This window comes from Lithobates pipiens, unplaced genomic scaffold, assembly GCF_037356315.1.
Source record: "Lithobates pipiens isolate NorthernLeopardFrog02 unplaced genomic scaffold, aLitPip1_a1.2 Scaffold_8, whole genome shotgun sequence".
NCBI classification, from domain to species: domain Eukaryota; kingdom Metazoa; phylum Chordata; class Amphibia; order Anura; family Ranidae; genus Lithobates; species Lithobates pipiens.
Genome location: NW_027507903.1, coordinates 585,301,179 through 585,311,250, shown reverse-complemented (window position 1 = coordinate 585,311,250; position 10,072 = coordinate 585,301,179).

The window sequence follows — 10,072 nt, the reverse complement described above, 5'->3', positions numbered from 1 at the left end:
TTAAACAAAATCTAGAAATCAATATATATATATATATATATATATATATATATATATATATATATATATATATATATATATATTTATATATATATATATTTAAATAACGTAAACATTAACATTAAAAAACATCTGTTACGAAAAAACACTCAGCTCCTCCTAATGTTGGTCTTTGCAGGTCCACCAATAACAACTCCTCTGTATCCAAAAATTACGACACTGCGGTCCCTCTGACGTGGGTTTTTAGGCCTCAAGCCGACAGGCTGGCTCAGAGACACCCACTTACCGCTGTGCCCCCATAACCAATTTCCAAATAACCTCCGTTATCTGGGGAACCACCATCAGGACCCACACCACCAGTAGATCCTGATTCTCCATTCCTAAATCTCTTCCTCACCCGCAAAGACCAAACTCCAGCCACTGCCACGACATCCGCACTGTTCTTGTCCAGAGAGGACCGGAGTGAGAATGCACCAGAGGGAAATGTAGGGGAGGGCCGGACATGACAGTGTGTCGAGTGACACACTAGGGGTGGGGTTTGGGCAGAAGTAGGCCAGGCTGCAGAGTGGGAGTGGCCATATAAAAAGGGGGCGGAGCCGAGAGCGGGCAGTCGGAAGGTGGAGAGCGCACGAGGAGGCAGTTTTTTTCCCACACACCCTCCCTTTTTGTTCTGATGTTCCAGCTTTGAATGTGTTAATAATAGAACTCTATTGCAAACTGCCACTTTTGATCCTGAGAAATTAGAAAATAGCTAACTACCCTAGCACCTACCGAGGATGGTGCTACACTTGTTTTAAAGAAAGCCCAGTCCAGGCATGTACTGGCCATCGTGGGACTAGCGGGAGATTCCCGGTGGGCCGATGGCTCAGTGGGCCAGTCAGGTGCAGTCCTGGAGCCACTCCTCTCTGACAGTGGGTGATAGCGATTTCACTCCTGTCAGGAGGAGCAGCTTCTGTCATATGCTGTAGAGAGCATTAGGCTTTCTGCTCCCTCCAGCCTGCAGTGGGAGATAGACGGCCGGCAGACTTTCCTTCCTCTCTCCCCTATCACTTGTTATCACATGACTGGAGAGAGGAAGAAGAGAAGCTGCCTTCAGAACTGCGAGTACACGTGGGAGGGGGACAATCTTATGTAAGGGGGCTGGTGATGGGATTTTGATGTAAGGGGGCTGGTGATGGGAATCTGATGTAAGGGGGCTGCTGATGGGACTCTGATGTAAGGGGGCTGGTGATGGGAATCTGATGTAAGGGGGCTGGTGATGGGAATCTGATGTAAGGGGGCTGCAGATGGGACTCTGATGTAAGGGGGCTGCAGATGGGACTCTGATGTAAGGGGGCTGCTGATGGGACTGTGATGTAAGGGGGCTGCAGATGGGACTCTGATGTAAGGGGGCTGCTGATGGGACTCTGATATAAGGGGGCTGCTGATGGGACTCTGATGTAAGGGGGCTTCTGATGGGACTCTGATGTAAGGGGGCTGCTGATGGGACTCTGATGTAAGGGGGCTGCTGATGGGACTCTGATGTAAGGGGGTGCTGATGGGACATTCAAAATGTAAGTGGGCCGGTCTGGATGAAGTCCAGGGACAAATTTCTGTCCCAGTCCAGCCCTGGCCCAGTCTGGGTAGCAACAAACTTTCAAGGCACCCCTGAGATGTCTGTGTCTTTAGACTGTGTTTGTTGTTACCATCTCAGCCTGAATTAGCAGAATTCTAATAATTCCCAGTTTGTGTTCCAATCAGAGATGCTGGTCTTTTTTGGGTTTCCTGTAGACTGCCATGTGCATGTCACCTACCTCCTTGACATGTAACCTATAGTCCAAAAAAGTGTCCACTGTGTTTATGAGTTCACTACATACTTGTATTTCCGATGTTCTAATCTTGACCTACGTGCCATCAAATAACCTGAATCAATTACATGATGTTAAAAAAAAGATACAGGTGATCCCATATTACATCCATGTTTTTCTCTACAGAGGTTACCCATCTACTTGAAATAGGTGGTGTTGAACCAAAGGTCTAGCAAAAAACTTACATGGTCTGGTTTGAGTTCTGTTTTGGTTTCAAGAGTCTTATCTTGTTTCATATATTTCCTTACAGTCTTAAAATTATCTTCAGTTGGTATACAGGTGAAAATTATATGACTTCATAAGACATCACATCACATCATATCTTGTCAACAGATTCTCAGTTTTGAATATGGTGTACCATGTTGTCAAAGAAGGGTGAAAGGATAGTAGCCAGATACTTAGTAATTTTATATGTGATATTAATGCTGTTGACAATTAGAGGAGCACCTGCCTTGTGTATCTTAGGGTCCATATCGGCATGGTGTAGCTTCCTCAGAATAGACAAGGTCTGATCAATGGCTTTTACCTTTTCTATCAACTTTTTCTTGTAGCAGTTAGTGGAATATCTATTTAGTGTCGGCATCATTGAGAGGAGGGGGAACTTTAGAATGGTAAATGGATACATTCATGACCACCATGCATCTCCCCTTGTCAGCTGGCAGGATGTTGGTGTTACCTGTGTGCATATAAATATTGGGGTATTTTCTTGACACTCTCATTGGAATTTAAGAAGTGGCTTGGAGAAGCTAGGAAACATCTCTAAAATTACACAAGTCCAGTTGGGTGTGAATAACTACTACTAGTATGCTTCTATACCATGACCTGGATAAATTAGAACCCTCCTAGGCAAATTTACAAAATACATACTGTTATTTGGGAATTCAAAATTGATGTAAATCTAACCAAGATCACATTTAACTTGCAAAATCACAGTGTATCATAAAAAAGTGGCATCTGTTTGTTTTTTTGGGGGTTTTTTAAGCCTTTTTTGGATCTCAGTGCTACTAAACTTCAGCACACTTTTTTTAGCTACTTCTTTTCTACATACACTTATTCCAAGTCGGCTGCACATAATTTCTTTGGAATAGCCTTTTCAGTAATACCGTTGGTAGACCATGCTTGCCCAATGTTAGTTGGTACAGCTGCCTGTAGTCCTCACTAGGGTTGTGTGTGACAGGCTGACAACACAAATGTGCCATTGGAGGACACTTGTCACACTGTATCAGGAAATGCCTTTAGAAGGACCTTAATGGCAGGTACACCAGGTATTGTTTCAATGAAAACTGCTGGTTTAAAGTGGTTCTGTTAAGGAATCTAATGTACATAATGATAATCAGAAAATGTCTATTTGCTTATGTGTATATATGTTTCTATGCTCCTTACTTATTATGTAGTATACAGATTGATGCTTAAAGATGGCGGGTACCCCCTACATCCCAGCGTTAGAAGAATTCATTTGAGATAACAGAACCAGCTTCAACCAAACTTCAAGCATCAAGTTTCTTCATTTCTCTTGTTATTGTAACCAATAAGATGTGCCAGTTGGACTGACATAGCAATGACGTATCTTTCTGTATAAAATGTTAACACCGCACACCAATAAATCAGAAGTTAGAAGTAGCCTGAGCTGAACGTATCTCAGAGAGGGTTTACTTCTAATGTGCATGCACATTTATACTTTTTAATTAGAAATAGCAGCAGATAACCAAGAACTAATTTGTAGTTCTTATCTATTACAATTGGCGCCCGAGTGTGGGAGCTTTCAGGCTTCAATCGAAGGGAGACCGCATTCCAGGACTGAACGGCTGGCCAGATCAGAGAAGGGGGTTAAGCGCGCAGCCCTAACAGTACGGTAAGCATATTTATCCTTACCATTTGTACGACTTCTCTGGTTGGGCCTGTTGATTTTGTCTTGTTGGCTCCTTTCGATTGTTCAAAGAGGCAGGTAACTTATTTCTCGCCTGGAGCTGTTTTAACAAACCTGCTAATGGTTTTCTGCTGACTATTATCTATTCAGTGTCTGTCATTCTGAAGGACTGCAAATTTAGCAGACTGAAATTGCAGCTGCAGGCGTGTGTCCATCCTCACCCCTAGATTCTACCTCTAGTGGTGGGGTGGAATTCTGCAAGCATTTATAGACGGGGTTACTCGAGGTTGGCTGTGTTGGACCTCTGAGGGTTAATCTCAAGCTGTGAATTAGGGCAGTTTGAAAGAAGGCTTGCGGAAGTGGCAGTCTTGCAAACGTCTATAAATGTTCTTCTCGGGCAAGCTTTCCTTGAGGGTTAATCTCAGCTGTGGAAATTGGGCAGACTGAACGAAGGCTAGCTGGAATTTGGCAGTCTTGTAACTCAGGTGAGCTTTTCCCGAGAGCTATCTTTGCAGTTCAAAAAGTGTCAGGTGTCATGTCCTGTACTGAATGTATTTGTCAATTACTGTTTGCCATACACAACCCACTGTGACAACTCCACCCAGCAGCCATCTTGGTACACCCAAGCCCTCCCTTCAGGCACAGCCCAGTGCACTTTCTGCCGGCGGCCATCTTGGTACACCCAATAGGCCTAGCCATGGCCTATACCCAGTTCTTCCCGTTTTAAACCAGGATGGTTCCTACCAAATACCAGGGAAAAGATCATCTGTTACAACTGTGGAAAGCGGGGACACATCAGAAGAGTATGCAGAACCCCAAGACATCCGAGACAAGACAGGGATCCCTGTGAAGGGCAACATGGACATGAACCTCCACCACCACACCCCAACTTATGCTAGGAAATGAGAAAACCCGTGTCACCCCTTATGACAGTGTCCTCAAATGAGACTGGGGGACCCCTAGCAAAGGTCACGTTACCTATACAAGGAAAACCTACCACTTTTCTCATTGACATGAGTGCAACCAGGAGTGTGTTGAGGGCTGAGGACCTGCCTGATAATTCTTTCCTTTCCACTATTGATGTTTCCTGTGTGGGAGTGGATGGGGTGCCCCGCTCCAGTCCACTCACTGAGCCTCTCCAAGTGGGGACATTTCCTGATTTGCTTACCAGATTTGTGGTGTCCTCTACATGTCCCTTGAATCTACAAGGAGCTGATGTGCAGTCCAGACTACAGGCTTCAATCATTTTCACACCTGAAGGGGGGGGTGAAGTTACATACTCCCCTATCCTTGGAAGACTCATCTGCCTTGTGTTCTCTGCCTCTTATGATGACACTTCATGAAGCAATAACTCCAAGTTCAATACTAAAGGAAGTACTTGACAGAATTCCTGCGTGTCTATGGTCCACAGGCCCGGAAGACATTGGTCACTTAAAAGTGCCACCAGTTTCAGTCAAGCTCAAAGAGGGCGCATCATTGCCCCGGAAACCACAATACCCACTTAAGTTGGCTCAATCAGAAGCTATCTCGAAACATGTAGCTGCCTTGGTCCAGAATGGGGCCTTGATCCCCTGTACCTCACCATGTAATACACCTCTTTTTCCTGTCAAGAAGAAAACACCTAAGGGAGAACCTGACAGATACAGGATGGTGCAGGATCTGCGAGCAATTAACGAAGTCGCAGTTGTGGACACCCCAATTGTGCCAAATCCACATATCTTATTATCAACTGTACCACCAATGGCTGAGTACTTCACTGTGGTGGACCTGGCAAATGCATTCTACAGTGTACCCCTGCATCCTTCCTGCAGGTACCTCTTTGCCTTCTCCCACGAAAAGAAACAGTATACCTGGGCAGTTATGCCAAAAGGGGCACAGAACTCTCCAAGCTAGTTTGCAAATGCTATGGCTATGCTTGACACATAACAAGAGGATCACCTGGAAGTGATTCTCCTCCAATATGTTGATGACCTTCTCCACTGTGCAGCTGACTTACCCACTGTTGAAGTCACCTCAGAAAGCCAGTTGTGCTATCTTGCCAAACAGGGCTGCAAAGCCCAAATTGCAGTGGTGCTCAACATCTGTAATTGTTCTTGGACACTGTCTTGTCCCATGGGACAAGACACCTCACTGAAGACAGGGTGAAAGCAATCTCTTACATCCCACTGCCACAAGGCCAGAAGCCCCTTCATTCCTTCCTTGAACTAATTTCCTATTGCAGAGCATGGATTCCAGAAGGCTCCCTACAGATGCAAGCTTTGTATAATGCCCTGAAATCAGACCCTTTCCAGATGTCTCCTGAAGCAATATCCAACTTTGAGGCCTTCAAGCACACCATCTCTGGCGCTAGGGCTCCCAGACTACGACAAAACGTTCAAGCCCTTTGTATCCGAACATCTGGGACATGCTACAGGTGTACTCACCCAATCACACGGCATCTGCCTACGCCCTATAGGGTATTATTCCTGTCGGCTGGATGCGATAGCAAGAGGAGGCCCATCGTGTCTGCGAGCTGTCTTTGCTGCACAAGCCTTGTTTGACAAAACTTTGGACTTGGCTCTCGGACTCTGCCTCGTTCTGCTTGCTCCCCATGACATTGCTCCCATACTCCACCAAGATCCAGCCGAAACATCTGTCCATTGCCAGACACTTGAGACTCCAGTGTTCCTACCTTCTAGACAGCATTACTCTATTACGTTGTCAAACACTGAAACCTACCACCCTTCTTCCACTTCTCGAGGGGGGACAGGGGGAGGAGTCGAGTCTTGACTTGTCACCCCATGACTGCATCGAACTAATGTGGCTGGAAACCACGCATCTCCCCACCGTGAGTGAAATACCCTCAGGATCCAGGTCACCACTGAGAACTCGGTTCTCCAAACTGAAACCTTACCGCCGGTGATGTCTGCACAGGTGGCAGAGCTGCAAGCACTTACTACAGCATGTAAATTGGCAGAGGGAAAAAGAGCCAATATTCATACGGACTCAAGATATGCTTTTAGCGTTGCCCATGATTTTGGTGTTATCTGGAAGGACAGAGGGTTCCTGACGGCTGAAGGAACACCTGTGAAACATAGCTCAGCCATCAAGGACTTGATGGACGCCCTGATTCTCCCAACCCAAGTGACTATTCTAAAGTAAGGCACATGACAAACTCAACTCGAAGGAAGCTCGAGGCAATCTAGCCGATTTAGCTGCCAAACAGACAGCCAGTGGTCCACGGGAAGTGGAAAGCAGGGTGGTAGAAGAAGACCACTCCATGCTTACCCTACAGACTCTCCCAGTGGACAGAGTTTATCTGAAAGAACTACAGGAAGCAGCAAGTCCAGATGAGAAGGAAAGCTGGAAACGGAGAGGAGCAACTCTCAGAGATGGACTATTCGAGTGCAATAAGAAGCCTTGTCTACCCAGGAGTATGTACCCAGCCACGGTGCAATGGACAAATGGAGCTGCCCACTTGACAAAGACTCTTATGAACTTATGAGTTACTCCATTGACCAACAACTTCTGCAGATCATGCACTATCTCCGACAAATGTAACCCAGAATGTACAGAAAAGGCACAGAAGAAGCACCTGGCAAAAGCTCTATACCCCTTCCAGAGGATACAAATTGATCACTCCCAAATGCCAAAGGAGTGACAGATTCGAATACGCCCTAGTGCAGGTGGACATGACTGCCAGGACCACAGCTAAGGAACTACTGAGTGAGATAGTATGTAGATTTGAGGTCCCAGAGGTGATAGAGAGCGATCAGGCCCAGCCTTCACAGCAACCCTTACAAAAGATTAGGGCAGCACTGGGGGTTCAGTTGGCTCTACACACCCCTTACCACCCTCAAAGTAGCGGGAAGGTAGAAAGGATGAAAGGGACACTAGAAAAACAGGATGTTAAAGATGGCCCAAAAGACTAACATGAGTCGGCCAGACAGTTTGCCCGCTGCCCTGTTCAGTGTCAGACACACACCCCGGGGGAAATATGCCCTATCCCCTTATGAAATTTAGTTTGGTTCAGCCCCCACACTTGGCTGTCACTTTCCACAACAGTTACAGTTGCAATCTGATGTGTGTACTAATTATGTAACCGCATTATCACGAGAATTAACCCAAATGCATGTCCAGGTGTTTTCTTCCATTCCAGATCCTGAATTAGATACAGGAACACACCAACTACTGCCTGGAGATTGGGGGCTGGTAAAGGAAATTGTGAGAAACATTCTCTTGTACCCAGATATGATGGTCCATTTCAAGTTTTGCTGACCACAACCACCTCAGTGGAATTGGCCGGGAAGAACACCTGAATACACGCTTCCCACTGCAAGAAAGCTCCACCCCCGAGGACAAGATCCCGCCCACTTCATGACGACCATGCTGCATATCCTTTTTCTGTTTGGTCTAGGGGGGAGGCCCAGGAGGTGGCCATCACAAAAAATGATAACATAATTACATTTTGGTATAACTCTTCAGGTACACATGTGACTCTTTCATGGCAATGACATTGGTACAGTGACATCCCTGATGGTAAGGATATATGTGTGTGTTTTACAGATAGTTACTGGGGCCAGAATTGTGGTTCCTGGGAGGGACAGTGGGTTGAAACATACGACCAGATTAGAGGGTATCTGGCCCGGTGAATGTGCCCTTGAAAAGGCCATTATGCCCCTCCATATCCTAGCAGAAGATACTCCTGATACATACACTGACCCAGCACACAGTCAGAGGAGGAAGCGAGCAGTTCTCTGCGGAAGCTTTGACCCTCATGTGTACATAGATGCTATAGGAGTTCCAAGGGGGGTCCCTGATGAATTCAAAGCCAGGGATCAGGTAAAAGTTGGTTTTGAGTCTTTGATCCCCATAATAAATGTGAACAAGAATGTAGATTGGATCAATTACAGATACTACAACCAACAAAGATTTGTGGATTACACTAAAGATGCCCTCCAGGGAATTGCTGACCAGTTAACCCCCACTTCCTACATGACATTCCAGAACCGGGTGGCCTTAGACATGGTGTTAGCTGAGAAAGGAGGTGTCTGTAAAATGATAGAAATAACGGGAACCTGCTGCACCTACATTCCTGATAATACCGGCCCAAATGGTAAAGTAAGTTTAGCTATAAAGAAATTAGAAAATTTGTCATTGGAGTTGAAGAAGAACTCCGGTATTACAGACCCATGGGATCAATACTTTAGCTGGATGAGTGGGTGGCAGAAGGTGCTCGCCCAGATAGGGGTAACGGTACTAATAATTCTGGTGCTTTTACCCTCCGATTGTATGCTGTATTCTACCTTTCGTAAAGAAGTTAATGAGCAAGGCTGTAGACAACAGCCCACCTACATCTCTCCACCAAGAAGAAGAGGACGCTCTTATGATGGAGGATGACAAACCCTTCACTCCTCTACAGTCACTCCCTGTCCAAAATCTCACAATCCTCTAGGGTTATAGGGATAGATAGCACCTGATTGCCCTTCTTCGGCTGTATCGAGGGGGGTAGTGAACTAGTTGCTGCCCAACTCTATATACAGCTTAAAAAGAGTTGCTGAGGAGAATGGGCCAGGTGAGTAGGACCTTTAGATGAGGGACAGAAGAAAATAGCCATTTTAGGGGGGACTGTTAAGGAATCTAATGTACATAATGATAATCAGAAAATGTCTATTTGCTTATGTGTATACATGTTTCTATGCTCCTTACTTATTATGTAGTATACAGATTGACGCTTAAAGATGGCGGGTACCCCCTACATCCCCCGCGTTAGAAGAATTCATTTGAGATAACAGAACCAGCTTCAACCAAACTTCAAGCATCAAGTTTCTTCATTTCTCTTGTTATTGTAACCAATAAGATGTGCCAGTTGGACTGACATAGTAATGACGTATCTTTCTGTATAAAATGTTAACACCGCCCACCAATAAATCAGAAGTTAGAAGTAGCCTGAGCTGAACGTATCTCAGAGAGTGTTTACTTCTAATGTGCATGCACATTTATACTTTTTAATTAGAAATAGCAGCAGATAACCAAGAACTAATTTGTAGTTCTTATCTATTACAGTTCTACAGTCAGGTTTAAAAAAATTGCAACTCAGAGATGACAAATTCTTTTTTTTCCAGGAATCCAGTGCTGTGCTCGCCTGGGCCAGTTCTTCACTGGTTTTTGCATCCCCGGCATTGGCATGTTTAGTGTGAAAAACCATCTGTGACTTTGTGTATTTTTACAGCTGGTTTTCCACTGCACATGTGCAAGATGTGTTGCACACTGAATGGTACTGCAGCCTCAGGGAACCTGTGACATGTCCCAGAAGATTGAGGACAGGCAACGGGGTGGGGGGGGGGGGGGGTTGAGTGGAGAACTCGCCTAGGCAATT